The 15,219-nt window shown below is 52.0% G+C and overlaps 1 protein-coding gene across 1 annotated transcript in view; it reads left to right on the forward strand.

Moving 5' to 3' along the window:
- Window positions 1-962: 962 nt before the first annotated feature.
- Window positions 963-15,219, forward strand: part of DLGAP4 (DLG associated protein 4) — a 543,333-nt gene continuing 529,076 nt past the window's right edge. The window contains exon 1 of the mRNA XM_078652094.1: window positions 963-1,052. The gene's annotated coding sequence lies outside the window, so the exon portion shown is untranslated. The remainder of the gene's footprint in view (window positions 1,053-15,219) is intronic.

The raw sequence follows: 15,219 nt of genomic DNA on the forward strand, positions 1-15,219 counted from the left end.
ATGTCTAACTCACTGCAAATCAGGGAATAAGTGTTCGATCCTTATCAGTCCGTGTTCAAAGCTGTTTTACGCCATCTGTGGGTTATCAATCCTATGAGGCAACATTTAAGACTTGCTGGGACAGTACAACCTTTGGGCCTATTTCTAAATCGTTTGAAGGTAAAATGAGCAGTTTTCAGATCCACATCAGCAACACTTTTAGGGTTCCTAAACAGTTATTGACCACATGCTACGGAATATCGGACATTCTGGGGCCATATTGACACCCTTCTGGGGAAATGGCTACTAGTTTTGGGCCTGATGTTGAATACTTGGGGCACGGTGTGCATAACTTTGTGATCACTTAAACACAATGTTTAACCCTATTTAGAGAATGTTTTGAAACTTGAATAAGATCTCGAGAAATTTTGGTGAAAGATGTCAACCATTTTAGGACATTATTGGCATTTTTTTCCCAAATATTTTGAAAATTGCTTAAAACTATATCTTCCCACGCCTCTGTCTCTATTCCTTTCTCCTCCCTCCACCCACCCCTTCCCGTTTCAAATTATTACCATCTTTGCCATCACCAAGTCGAGAGGCTAACGGGGGTACCCGGTGGCGTAGCAAGGTCAGGTGGTACCCGGTGGCAAAAATTTATTTTCACCCCTTGCTTGACAGAATGGCAAAAATATGAGTTTAAAACACATATTTTTGCAATTTTGTCACCCCCCTCAGTGATGACACTTGTCAACCCGGCTTGAAAAATTGCAAAAATTTGTGTTCAAAACACATATTTTTGCCATTTTGTCACCCCCCTCAGTGGTGACACTGACACCCGGGGCGGCCCGAACCCACCGCATCCCCTTCCTACGCCACTGCAGGGGTATACAAGTCCAGGAGGTTGCTATAGACACAAAAAGTGTTATTGGCTGCAATGTGTAAACACCTCATCAAATGATCCTGATTTCTTTTTTCTCTAGTTCTTCATGTGGTTGCTGGACAGACCACAGAAGGCCGAGGCGATGCTCTGATGCTGAATTGGAGTTTGACAGCCAGAGGGGCCTAAAAAGGTACTGTACTGTAATTGGATTTATATAGCGCTTACTACACCTGTCGAGGCACATGTACTATGTTTGCTGTCCTTAAACCAAAATTGTGTTTTTTTGTTGTTTTTTTTTAGCGAGAGAGAAAGCACAAATAAAACCTTGGGCGCTTATTGAGTTTTGCTGCCTATGGGGTGAAACCATGTGAGCTGTGAAACATATTGGATAGCTCTGCCCTCTGTTGTGTGAATCTGTGTGAGCTGTGTAACACAAGAGGAAGCTCTGCAATTTGTTCTGTGAATCTGTGTAAAACAAGGGATAGCTCAGCCATGTGTCACATGAATCTATGTGAGCTGTGTCATGTGAATCTGTGTGATCTGTGTAACATACGGATACCACTGTAATCTGTCGTGTGAATCTGTGTGATCTGTGTAACCCAAAGGATAGCTCTGCCATCCGTCGTATGAATCTGTGTGGGCTGCGTAACCCAAAGGATAGCTCTGCCGTCTGTCGTGTGAATCTGTGTGATCTGTGTAACACAAGGGATAGCTCTGCCATCTGTTGTGGGAATCTGTGTGAGCTGTGTAACACATGGGATAGCTCTGCCCTCTGTCATATGAATCCGTGTGGGTTGTGTAGCCCAAAGGATAGCTCTAAAGGCTGTTGTGTGAACCTGTGTGATCTGTGTAACACAAGGGATAGCTCTGCCATCTGTCTTGTGAATCTGTGTGAGCTGTGCAACCCAAAGCATAGTTCTGCCGTGTGAATCTGTGTGAGCTGTGGAACATAAGGGATAGCTCTGCCATCTAACATGTGGATCTATGTGAGCTGTGTACCCAGATAGATAGCTCTGCCATCTGTCGTGTGAATCTATGTGACCTGTGTACCCAGATAGACAGCTCTGCCATCTGTCGTGTGAATCTATGTGAGCTGTATAACACAAGGGATAGCTCTGCCTTTTGTAGTCTAAATCTGTGTAAGCTGTACAACACAAGGGATAGCTCTGCCATCTGTAGTGTGAATCTGTGTGAGCTGTACAACACAAGGGATAGCTCTGCCATCTGTCGTGTGAATCTTTGTGAGCTGTGTACCCAGATAGATAGCTCTGCCATCTGTCGTGTGAATCTATGTGACCTGTGTACCCAGATAGACAGCTCTGCCATCTGTCATGTGAATCTATGTGAGCTGTGTAATGAGAGGGATATATCTTTGTCTGTAGTGTGAACCTGTATGATTTGTGTTACCTGAGGCCTTGCTCTCCTGTCTAAAGTGTGACCTAGTGTTTTGAGTGCTTCTGCCACTATATATGCCCATGTGGTCAGAGTTACACAAGAGACAGCGCTCATGCCTTTGGTAACCACGTATCATTGGTGTGATCCGGGAATAGCTTTGCTGCTGGCGTTGTAAGCTTTTATGGTTTGTGTAATTCAAAGACAGCCTTGTTGTCCGTCATGAAGCCTTGTGGGCTCTGTACATTCAGAGGACTTCTTCTGTTCTCTACAGTGTGACCTTGTTGGTAAACACCCATTATTCCGCAACTTTCTTCCCGCATACCATCACTCCGCATACTTTTATTACGAAAGTACCATGACTCCGCAATGCCATTATAACGCATGGCATTACATTTTATATGCTTTTACCACGCATTCATTTACAACGAAATTCGTTGTAAATGCATGAATGGTAAAAGCATGTTTTTTTTTATATGTTAGGTATTTTTATGGTTCAGGGCTAGGTTTGGGTTTTGGGATATAGGGGTATTTTTAGGGTTCAGGGGTAGGTTTGGGTTTTGGGGTACAGGGGTATTTTTTTAGGGTTCAGGGCTAGGTTTCGGTTTTGGGATACAGGGGTATTTTTAGAATTCAGGGCTAGGTTTGGATTTTGGGGTACAGGGTATTTTTTAGAATTCAGGGCTAGGTTTGGGTTTTGGGGTACAGGGGTGTTGGACAGGCCACATGAAGGGCTCGCTCCCTCCCCGCCGGACAGGGCCCGGGCCACCGTCAGCACCATTGCCCGGCCCAGCCGCCATCTTGGACACGGCACCACGCGGCCGTGCGGCCTCAGCCCGACCCCAACCCTGGGCCTGGCCAGGCCCCGACATCCCGGCACCACCCTCCACCCAGGAGGTGAACGGCCCACTTGGCAGGTCAATGGGAGTACGAAGTGTCGATGGCTCTCCCCCGCCAGGTGCCGAGCACCCCCAGCCTCCTCGGGCGCTGGCTCCACCCCCCTGCTGGGTGTCTGGACTCCCTCATCCCGGACCTCCCGACCTCCAAGAGCGAGGGTCCGGACATCAAAGGGCGCCAGACCTATAACTGAGGCAGCCCCAGGACAGGAAGGCAGTTGTATCCTGGAGTCGAGAGACACCGCGACGAACTCATCCTTGACGGACTGTTGGCGCTGCCACAGCCCTGCCTTGTGAACTATTGTCCTGCCTGCTGGCGCTGCCGCGGCCCTCTGCAACCTTCATCCTCGTGGGACCTGCTGGCGCTGCCGCGGCCCTCTGCAACCTTCATCCTCGTGGGACCTGCTGGCGCTGCCGCGGCCCTCTGCAACCTTCATCCTCGTGGGACCTGCTGGCGCTGCCGCGGCCCTCTGCAACCTTCATCCTCGTGGGACCTGCTGGCGCTGCCGCGGCCCTCTGCAACCTGCATTCTCGTGGGACCTGCTGGCGCTGCCGCGGCCCGTTGTAACCTTCATCCTCGTTGGGACCTGCTGGCGCTGCCGCGGCCCGTGCCACCTACGACCTCTTCGGGACCTGCTGGCGCTGCCGCGGTCTGACCCATCCGAACACCGAGCTCGAGGATTGTGAGCTATCACCGTTACACACCCGTACCCGTGGGTACCAAGACTGTCCCGCTACCCCCTTCCCTTACTAGAGACTAGAATTGAGAGGATCATCGTGTCCTGATCGCCCTGTATCGTACCACTCTACTACCCGAAGTGCCTATAAAAGGTGTTACCATAAGCTTTGTGTGGTGTCCATCTGTGGGGGGGAAGTTACCTGTCTGTGCGATCACTCTGCTCGGCCGACCCTCCAGGTCCCCGTCTAACATTGGTGGCTAGCGGCGCGATCCGAACCAACGCGTACCGTACAGACAGTAACTCACCCTACGACTAAAACCACAATGACGACCAAAGAGAGCGGATCGGCGGAGAAGTTCCAGATGGAAAAGCTGGAAGAATACAACCACCGAGAGCTCAAACAATTTTGCATGGACTTAGGCATTGCTACCACCGGGCTAAGCACAAAAGAAGACTTCAAAAACGCCCTAGAGGCCTGGACAGAGACAAATACCGCAACCCCCCGGGACCCCGCAGCCCCGGAAGTCAACACCACCCGGACGGAGGAACGGAGACCAGGCCCCTCCCATGAAGAGATCCAGGAGCGGGAAAAAAATAGATTACACGAGTTAGACTTGGCACGACTCAGATTAGACGGAGAATTGAAACTGGCGGAACAAAAAATAAACTTAGAACACTTACGGCTCAGAGAAGAGCGAGAGGAAAAACAGAGACAGAGAGACCTCGAAGAAAAAAGACTGGCATACGAGCACGAGTGCAAACTAGCGGAGATAGAAATACGCAAACTGAACAAAAACCTAGGGGTGCCCGAGCAACCGCACTCCCCGGGTCCTACCGAGCAGAAGGTCCACATCCCCAAGGATGTGGTCCGAGAATATCACCGGAACGACGACATACAGCAGTGGTTCAAAGCCTATGAGATTGCCATGACCGCCCACCGGGTCGCTCGAAGTGACTGGGGGGCCGGTCTATGGGGGAGATTCGTCAACGAGGGTCGTGATGCCCTGCTGCAGCTTCCGGACCATCAAATGACGTCCTATGACCATATGAAGGCCGCCCTCCTCAGTCGATATGGACTTACACCCGAAATGTACCGCCAGAGGTTCCGCAACTGCACCCGGATCCCAGGTACGACGTGGTTGGAATACGTGAACTATTTCAGCCGAGCCTTCGAGGGGTGGATCAAGGGTAACAACGTAACCACCTACGAACAACTCTTCAATCTCATTGTGTGGGAGCACCTCTCCAACAACTGTTTCGTCGAGCTCAGGCAGCACCTCCTCGACAGTAAATTGACTGAACCCCGGCAGCTCGCCACCGAGGCTGACCGGTGGGAGAGCACCCGAGTGGCCCGGAGTGGGCCGAATGAGCAGAACAGAACCAACCAAGGTCACCATCGTCCCCGAGGAGGAGGAGGAGGCCCGGGCCGGGGCAGAGACGCCGCCCCGGCCGCACCCACGAACGCCACCCCGGCTCCAGCAGGCCGGGGAAACCCCCCGATGCGCCCGGGGTTCCGAGCTAACGTGACGTGTCATCGATGCCAGCGAGTCGGCCACTATGCCAGTGACCCGACCTGCCCGAAGAACCAGGTCCCCGGGCCCCGCCAGATGGCGGCCGCCGCCCTGGGAGAAGAACAAATCTCCGAAGACACGGAGACCTATGAGCCGGAGCAGTTCGAGTGGGAACCCGCCGCCATGACCCTAGCATGCCTGGGAGGAAGAGACATGGTCCCGCGGACTCCCCTGCCCGCCAACACTCGGAAGTACAGCCAATGGGTGAGCATCAATGGGCGCAAGGCCGAGGCCCTGCGTGACACCGGGGCCAGTGTGACGGCCGTCCGCTGTCACCTGGTGACCCCAGAACAAATCCTACCAAACGTACTTTGCCCCGTCCGATCGGCAGACAACTCGGAGAGCCTGTGTCGGATGGCCTGCGTCCCCTTCGAATGGGGAGGAGTGTCCGGCATGCTGAAAGTAACTGTCCGTGACGATGCCCCCGTAGACTGCCTCCTGGGGAACGATCTCGAGAGCTCCCCGTGGGCCGCCGTGGAAAGAAGAGAGCATCTGGGGATGTTGGGTCTCCCGGACTGGGCATGCGTAACCACCCGGTCCATGGCCACCCGCACCATCCCTAGACCAGAAGAACCAGAATGGGCAGCGCCTCCGCCCTCGATCACTCCAGAGGAAGACTTCCCCCAGACCGACCACCCGGACCCCACCCCAGAGGGGTCCACACAGCCCCCCGAGCTTCCCGACCTGGCTCAGTGGCGTCAAGAAGGGGGGCCCACCCAGGAACAATTCCGGCAGGAGCAAAAGACCTGCCCCTCCCTCGAGGGATTGCGACAGCAAGCGCTCGCCCAGAGCCAAGGAGACACCACCGGGGCCCACTGGGTTTATTGGGACAAGGATCTCTTGTACAGCGAACAGAAAATCGCAGAACTGGGGGCCGGGCGAGTGCTGGTGGTGCCCCTCCACTTCAGAGACTTCCTGTTGAACCTAGCCCACGATGTCCCCCTGGCCGGGCACCTGGGCCAAGACAAGACCTACCACCGCCTGGTGACTCACTTTTTTTGGCCCAAAATGAGGAACGATGTATCCAACCATTGCCGGTCCTGCCCGACCTGCCAGGCCAGTGGGAAGAGCGGCCGCAAACTCAAGGCACCCCTACAACCATTCCCCGTGGTGACCACCCCGTTCGAAAGGGTGGGAATAGACATTGTGGGGCCCCTGGACCCCCGAACAGCACAGGGACATCGCTTCATCCTGGTCCTGGTGGATCACGCTACCCGCTATCCTGAGGCGGTCCCCCTTCGTACGATAACAGCCCCAGTAGTGGGTCGAGCCTTGATGGGGATCTTCTCTCGAGTGGGCTTCCCCCGAGAAGTCGTCAGCGACAGGGGTACGAACTTTATCTCAAAATACATGAAGTCCCTCTGGCAACAGTGTGGGGTCACCTACCGATTCACGACCCCCTATCACCCTCAAGGGAACGGACTGGTTGAGCGGTTCAACCGCACGCTCAAAGGGATGATTGGGGGGTTGGAAGAGCCCCTCCGTCGCCAGTGGGATGTGCTACTACCGTGCCTTCTCTTTGCCTACCGAGAAGTCCCCCAGAAGTCCCTCGGCTTCAGCCCTTTCGAACTCTTGTATGGACACCCGGTGCGAGGCCCGCTCAGCCTAGTCAAAGAAGGCTGGGAAATGCCCCCTCTAAAGAACCCTCCAGATGTTTTCAAGTACCTCCTAACCCTCCGCAACCAGACCAGAAGGTTCAGAGAGATGGCAAAAGCAAACCTGGAGGCCAGTCAGGAGGACATGAAAAGGTGGTACGATAGAAATGCATCCTCCATCGAATTTGAACCTGGTCAACAAGTGTGGGTAATGTCTCCCACCGAACCATGCGCCCTGCAAGACAAATGGACGGGGCCCTTCAAAGTAATCGAGCGCAAGAGCCCTGTCACCTATCTCATCGATATGGAATCTTCCCGAAACCCTCTCCGGGTCCTCCACGCTAATAGACTGAAACCCCACTTTGTACGCTCCGAACTCAGCCTCCTGATGGCAACCGACAATGGAACCGAGGAGGACTCCGAACCCCTCCCTGACCTCCTACGGTCACGGGAGAAGGACGGCTCCGTGGACGGGGTCCGACTCTCGGAGGCCCTCACCCTGGAGCAGCGCCAAGGCTGCCGAGTCCTCCTGATACAGTTCTCCACCCTGTTCTCCCTCACCCCGGGGGTCACCCCCTGGTGCTTACACGACGTGGACACGGGAGACAGTCCCCCTATCCGCCATCGGGCCTACCGCGTACCAGATCGGGTACGGGCCTGCATCCAAGAGGAGGTGGCCAAGATGCTCACCCTCGGGATCATCGAGCCCTCAGACAGCCCCTGGGCCAGCCCAGTGGTACTGGTCCCCAAAGCGGCCGCCCCCGGCACCACGCCGGAGCTCCGGTTCTGCGTCGACTACCGGGGCTTGAATGCGGTCACCAGAACAGACGCACACCCCATCCCCCGAGCAGATGAACTAATAGACCGCATGGGAGCTGCCCGCTACCTCAGCATCTTCGACCTGACAGCGGGCTACTGGCAGATCGGTCTCACACCCCGGGCCCAAGAACGATCGGCCTTCTCTACCCCGGATGGCCACTATCACTTCAAGGTCATGCCATTCGGCATGAAGAATGCCCCAGCAACCTTTCAGCGGCTAGTAAACCAGGTCCTGGCAGGACTCGAAGGATTCAGCGCCGCCTACCTGGACGATATCGCTGTGTACAGCCACCACTGGTCCGACCACCTCCACCACCTCCGAGAGGTGCTACAGGCCCTCCAACGAGCTGGCCTCACGATCAAGGCCAGCAAATGCCAAATTGGCCAGGGGTCCGTGACCTACCTCGGGCACCAGGTGGGAAGCGGTCTGGTGGCCCCTCTGCAACTCAAGATCGCTGCCATCCAGTCGTGGCAGTCCCCCATCACCCAGACCGAGGTCCGCGCCTTCTTAGGACTCACAGGCTACTACCGACGGTTCGTGAGGGACTATGGCAGCATCGTAGGGCCCCTCACGGAACTCACCTCTAAAAACCAACCCAAGGAGGTCAACTGGACCCCAGACTGTCAAGCGGCCTTCGAGAAACTGAAGGCCGCCATGTGCTCCGCCCCGGTGCTCCAGGCCCCCGACTACAGCCGGGAATTTATCGTCCAAACAGATGCCTCCGACCACGGCGTTGGGGCAGTCCTTTCCCAGCTGAACCCCGAAGGACTTGACCAGCCAGTGGCTTTCATCAGCAGACGGCTCCTGGCCCGAGAACGACGCTGGAGCACCATCGAGAGGGAGGCCTTCGCCGTGGTGTGGGCCCTCAAAAAGCTCCGGCCTTATCTCTTCGGCACCCACTTCCGGGTCCAGACCGATCATCGACCCCTGCAATGGCTCATGCAGATGCGGGGGGAAAACCCGAAACTACTACGTTGGTCCATCTCCCTGCAGGGGATGGACTTCACTGTGGAACATCGACCCGGCCAAGACCACGCCAACGCGGATGGCCTGTCCCGCTTTTTCCGCCTCGACGAGGAAAGTACCCAAGAAGATGGGTGACTCTCCCCGCCTTCAGCTGGGGGGGACGCATGTTGGACAGGCCACATGAAGGGCTCGCTCCCTCCCCGCCGGACAGGGCCCGGGCCACCGTCAGCACCATTGCCCGGCCCAGCCGCCATCTTGGACACGGCACCACGCGGCCGTGCGGCCTCAGCCCGACCCCAACCCTGGGCCTGGCCAGGCCCCGACATCCCGGCACCACCCTCCACCCAGGAGGTGAACGGCCCACTTGGCAGGTCAATGGGAGTACGAAGTGTCGATGGCTCTCCCCCGCCAGGTGCCGAGCACCCCCAGCCTCCTCGGGCGCTGGCTCCACCCCCCTGCTGGGTGTCTGGACTCCCTCATCCCGGACCTCCCGACCTCCAAGAGCGAGGGTCCGGACATCAAAGGGCGCCAGACCTATAACTGAGGCAGCCCCAGGACAGGAAGGCAGTTGTATCCTGGAGTCGAGAGACACCGCGACGAACTCATCCTTGACGGACTGTTGGCGCTGCCACAGCCCTGCCTTGTGAACTATTGTCCTGCCTGCTGGCGCTGCCGCGGCCCTCTGCAACCTTCATCCTCGTGGGACCTGCTGGCGCTGCCGCGGCCCTCTGCAACCTTCATCCTCGTGGGACCTGCTGGCGCTGCCGCGGCCCTCTGCAACCTTCATCCTCGTGGGACCTGCTGGCGCTGCCGCGGCCCTCTGCAACCTTCATCCTCGTGGGACCTGCTGGCGCTGCCGCGGCCCTCTGCAACCTGCATTCTCGTGGGACCTGCTGGCGCTGCCGCGGCCCGTTGTAACCTTCATCCTCGTTGGGACCTGCTGGCGCTGCCGCGGCCCGTGCCACCTACGACCTCTTCGGGACCTGCTGGCGCTGCCGCGGTCTGACCCATCCGAACACCGAGCTCGAGGATTGTGAGCTATCACCGTTACACACCCGTACCCGTGGGTACCAAGACTGTCCCGCTACCCCCTTCCCTTACTAGAGACTAGAATTGAGAGGATCATCGTGTCCTGATCGCCCTGTATCGTACCACTCTACTACCCGAAGTGCCTATAAAAGGTGTTACCATAAGCTTTGTGTGGTGTCCATCTGTGGGGGGGAAGTTACCTGTCTGTGCGATCACTCTGCTCGGCCGACCCTCCAGGTCCCCGTCTAACAAGGGGTATTTTTAGGGTTCAGGAATAGGTTTGGGTTTTGGGGTACAGGGGTATTTTTAGGGTTCAGGGCTAGGTTTGGGTTTTGGGGTACAGGGGTATTTTTAAGGTTCAGGGCTAAGATTGGGCTTTGGGGTACAGGGGTATTTTTAGGGTTCAGGGCTATTTTGGGGTTTTGGGGTACAGGGGTATTTTTAGGGTTCAGGGCTAAGTTTGGGTTTTGGGGTACAGGGGTATTTTTAGGGTTCAGGGCAAAGTTTGGGTTTTGGGGTACAGGGGTATTTTTAGGGTTTAGGGCTAGGTTTGGGTTTTGGGGTACAGGGGTATTTTTAGGGTTCAGGGATAGGTTTGGGTTTTGTGGTACAGGGGTAGTTTTAGGGTTCAGGGATAGATTTTGGATTTTGGGTGCAGGGTATATTTATAGGGTTAAGATGGGTTAGTGTTTAAGGGTGTTGGAGTATTTTAAGGTGTAAGGGTGGGTGATGATTATAGGGTGCAGGGGTATTTAAAGGGACCAGGGTGGGATTCGTTTTTAGGGTGTAAAGGGTAATTAAAAAAAATAATAATAAATTAATAAAAATAATATAAATAATGCAATTCAAAAGAATAAATGTTTTATTTAATTAAAAGAAACGTGTATATATATATATATATATATATATATATATATATAAATATATATAAATATATATAAATATATATATACACAAACAAAATAAGGTACATTTGATTTATATTGTGCCAACCTGAAGTTTTAATTCAAACCCACTGTGATTGATTTGTGTTTCAATTGCATTTATATTGCGCATATTTACCCTGGTAACTAAGAAAATTTTTAAAAAGGGTTAAGTCTTGAAGGAAAAACACATTGGCAGAAAAGAGCTTTGGCCCACCAGCCCTGGCACTGTAAATCACTGTTTTAGACAGCTGTGCAGAAGAGGTCAGGCAAAATTCTGTCACTCACTGGAACAGAGCCAATAGCAGAAGTGGATTAACCTGATGCCCCATGTTGTATGTTGCAGTGGGCGGAAGCACAATGTAAATGATTGGTGAAAATATTGGCGGCACTCCAGTGGCATAACGAAACTCAAGACACGTGTAAATGCTGCAGCTCCTATTGTTCTACAAAATAACGTCTTCTTTAGTAAGCCGATTTTTCTGGGGGTTTGTTAATGTTGGCCTATTAGTGAGATGACTGCATCTGCATTTGAAAGGCTATCTGTACCGGCGCACTGACAGGGCTGCTTAATGTGTGATTGCCTACAACAAAAAGCAAAGCATCAAGAAGTAAATTGTATTTTTGTTTCAGCAGTCTGCCAGTTGGCACTATGATATATGAGCCATTCCTGGGTTTTCAGCCAACAGCATGCTGCATTGTGGGGCTTGTAGTTTTGCTTCTAGCAGTTTCATTAGGGGCTCAAAACACTAGCATGGAAGGGCTTGTTGCTAAAATGCCAGAATTGGCATAAAGTGTTATACATAACATGAAGTCACTTGTCAGGTATGTTCTCCAATTTTACAAAGTTGTCTACTCAATTTCAAAAAATGCTTGCTTCAAATGTAAAACCAAAAGTAAACTACTCACTTATTTTGTGAGTAGTCACTTACTTTCACATCATACCTTAAAACCAGCATTAGCAATTCAAATTGTTTTGTCTTTCATGTAGTGGAACGTTTTGTATGGAGTTCACAACACAATAAAGGCACCATATTTACAGCAGCAAAGTATCCTTCTGTAATAGAAAGGCTGAATAAAGATTAGGTGGCAGCAGCAGAAGGAACTTCACACAATTCTCTTATACATAAAGGACACGTACAACACATTTACTAACACACTAAAGAGGGAGAGAGAGAGGAGGTAAAGGATTATTATACACTCTCTGTAAACAGACAATCTTCTAAGAAATAAAAATCTGGAAAAAATTGCAAAACCACTTATGTAATTACCATACATTCGTGTACTCATTTAGGATGATGAACGTTCACTTACCTAGAGTGGTATGATTCATGAGTGGGTTCCATAGCTTGCACTAGGAAGGATCTAAGAGTACTATTCTTCACTGGTTGTACGGTCTCCTACTTATGAGTTCTCTAGTTTGGGTGAGGTTATATCCCTTATGTCGACATTTATGTTCTCCCTTTGTCAGACCTATATTAAAATTGTATGTGGGCGAGCTAAAAATGTTTTTTACTGAGTTTCCCTATAACACAATTAAAAACAGGTGTTACCATCAACATGTTTCGGCATTCAAAGATTGCCTCTATGGGATCTGGCGACTTCCTTAGGAATGTAGGCATCTCACATAAAATATTGTGTAACAGTCCCTGCTCATAGGGCATGTTATTCAAGTGCATTCAATATATCCTTTGTTTTTCATAAGATAGGGCAATAGCAGTGGAAACACCCCTTTTTCATAGAACAGGTACTGGGCAGAAACAATGCAAGCATCCTCCTTCAGCAGAGAGGTACAGCTAGGGCAGCAGCAGTGCAAGTTTTACCCAAAACAGATCAGGCAGTAGCAGTGAAAGCTTTGCTTCCTCACAGAACAGGTACAGCAATGCAGCATCAATGCAAGTGTGCCTCTCTCACAGAAAGCAGCAAATGTAATTGCTCACAGAATGTGTACAGTTAAGGCACAAGTGACTCGTGGGTTACAGAAAGATCTCTGGAGCGGGTGCTTAAGCTACTGAGAGAAATGTGTAGGTGGATGAATGGCGACTTCAAAATACATGGAAAAGCAAAGAATCCCCGCAAACATATGGTCTTCACGTGACGACAGCAGGGCTTTCAGGACCCCAATGTGGAATATAACATAAGCGAGAATGGAGTCAGAACTCAGTTCATCACTCATTATGTAGTAGGTTAATTTTTTTTTTTGGAGCAGTCCATCAATGGCCTAAGTAGCTCAAACAATCAATCAATACATTTATAGAGCGTGCTACTCACCCGCGAGGGTCTCAAGGTGCTGAAGGGAGAGGGGGGGCTGCTACTGCTCGAATAGCCAGGTCTTGAGGTGTTTCCTGAAGGTGAGATGGTCCTGGGTCAGTTGTAGGTGTGCGGGGAGGGAGTTCCATGTCTTGGCGGCCAGGTAGGAGAACGATCTTCCTCCAGTGGTGGCTCTGCGAATCCGTGGGACGGTTGCGAGGGCGAGGCTGGCGGAGCGGAGCAGGCGGGTAGGAGTGTAGAACGAGAGGCGGTTGTTGAGGTATTCGGGGCCCATGTTGTGGAGCACTTTGTGTGCGTGGGTGAGGAGCCTGAAAGTGATCCTCTTGCTGACGGGGAGCCAGTGCAGGTTTCTTAGGTGGGCATATATGTGGCTGTGGCGAGGGATGTCGAGGATGCTTTAGGCAAGCATTGAAGTGCCAACCTCTCCTAAAGGTTTTTGAGTGCATGCACATTAGGCACTGTGCAATCTCAACCAGGGTGCTGCACTTGTTCAAACTATTGAGGGCAGCAACTGGGTAAACAGACCAATGGATGAAAAAGACTGACAAAGCCCATCTATGTATGTATATATAGATATATACATGGGTTCGCTGTGTGGCTTTGCATTGGAAGGTTTGCGAGTGATTATGAAATACAAAAGAAAATTAGATTTTGTAATTCCGTTTTTAATATTCGCCAAATCAGGACGTTACTGCATTCTAAGAACCCAATAACGAGGGATCTGATGAACCTGTTTTCAGTTCAATATTTATTTTACACCCAAAAAAAGATTAAAATGAGAGATCAAATCATAGCTTCCAACTTACGAAATATTTTCACTGTGTGAGAAAGGGGCGGGGCCTGGTGCCAGAGCTAACTAAGACACAGTTGCCTTTCAGGAAGCCCCTCCAGTTCCTCCTAAAAAAGAAAAAAACAAAGGGTCATTGAGACTGTCACTGATGTCCTGGGGTGTTTTCACACCTTTAAGAACATCGGCTGCTTACAGCCTCCGAAAACTGTTTACAATGGTTTTCAGCTTTTTTTTCCCACAATGTGATTTATGCTCCTCACGGGTGACCGTGTGAAGGGACCCAAAATCGTGTGATACACGGTGGCACCGCGTGAGTTGGCAGGTCTTGTCAAATGCAGAATACCATGCACCTCACGATTAATGTGTTATTTCCGATTTAATGCAATGTACGCACCCACTATTTTGAGCAACTCTTAAGAAATCAAATGAAATGTTGCTCAATTTGCACTTAAAATGTGCAGTCCTGTCATGTTTAGGCCTTAGCATGGCTGCTATTGCGTGCCCTTTTCAGGCCCGGACTGGCCGTTGCGGGCACCGGGCAATCCCCCGGTGCGCCGCAAGGGTGGGGGGCGGTTTTGGGCCCTGGGGGCCGTTTTTGTTACAGGGCCGTTTTTGCAGCATAGCTGCAAAATCGGCCCTGTAACAAAATCGGCTGAAAACCGGCCCCGGCAAAGAACTCGGTCGCACCCCCAGGGGGCCAGCCGAGCACTTTGCTGGGGCCGGTTTTGGTTCTCAGTCCGGCCCTGGCCCTTTCTTACACCGACGGCAGTTGGAGCAACGGGGCGCGCGGACAGAGCTGGCGCGAGCTCCCACGGCGCTGTCCTCAACTCACCTCAGCTCGAGGACGCCGACTCAGCATTCACCCTCGAAGTGGAGGGACGGACGGCGGAGAGCGGTGGACGCCTGGGTACCATCAACTACACAATTAAGGCGCTTGTATTTTTCCGGTGTCCGAGCTTTTTCCGCCGTAGGTGTTAACTGAAATATTGACTCATTTTAAGGGCTCGGCAGGCGCTCTCATTCCGGATCCAGGCAGGGAGCATGTACTTCCGCAGGGGGCAGCTTCTGCCGCCGCTGTCGGGTCTGAGGGTTCGCGGTCTCTCACACAATGGCTATTTCTCTGCTTTTATTTGCTCCCTTAAGACGGTTTTAGTTTCAGAATTGACCTTTTTTTGGCACAGCTCGAATGACGCCTATCACGGCTTCCAATCAGTACGTATATGAACCTTGAGCCAAAGGCCAGTTTGTCTTGTTTTGTATTAAACCGCTGCTCTTGGCAATTTGTACAGTAAAATATTTAATCAGCAGCCATCTGAAAACGAATAGGCACAATTGAAGTGTTCTCCTCAGAATTAGAATTTAATCAAACCTGAATGGAGTGGGTAGTGGCAACGTAGGGAGCTGATGACTTGAAAGGTTAACTA

Source organism: Lissotriton helveticus, chromosome 7 (genome assembly GCF_964261635.1).
Source record: "Lissotriton helveticus chromosome 7, aLisHel1.1, whole genome shotgun sequence".
Classification (NCBI taxonomy): Eukaryota; Metazoa; Chordata; class Amphibia; order Caudata; family Salamandridae; genus Lissotriton; species Lissotriton helveticus.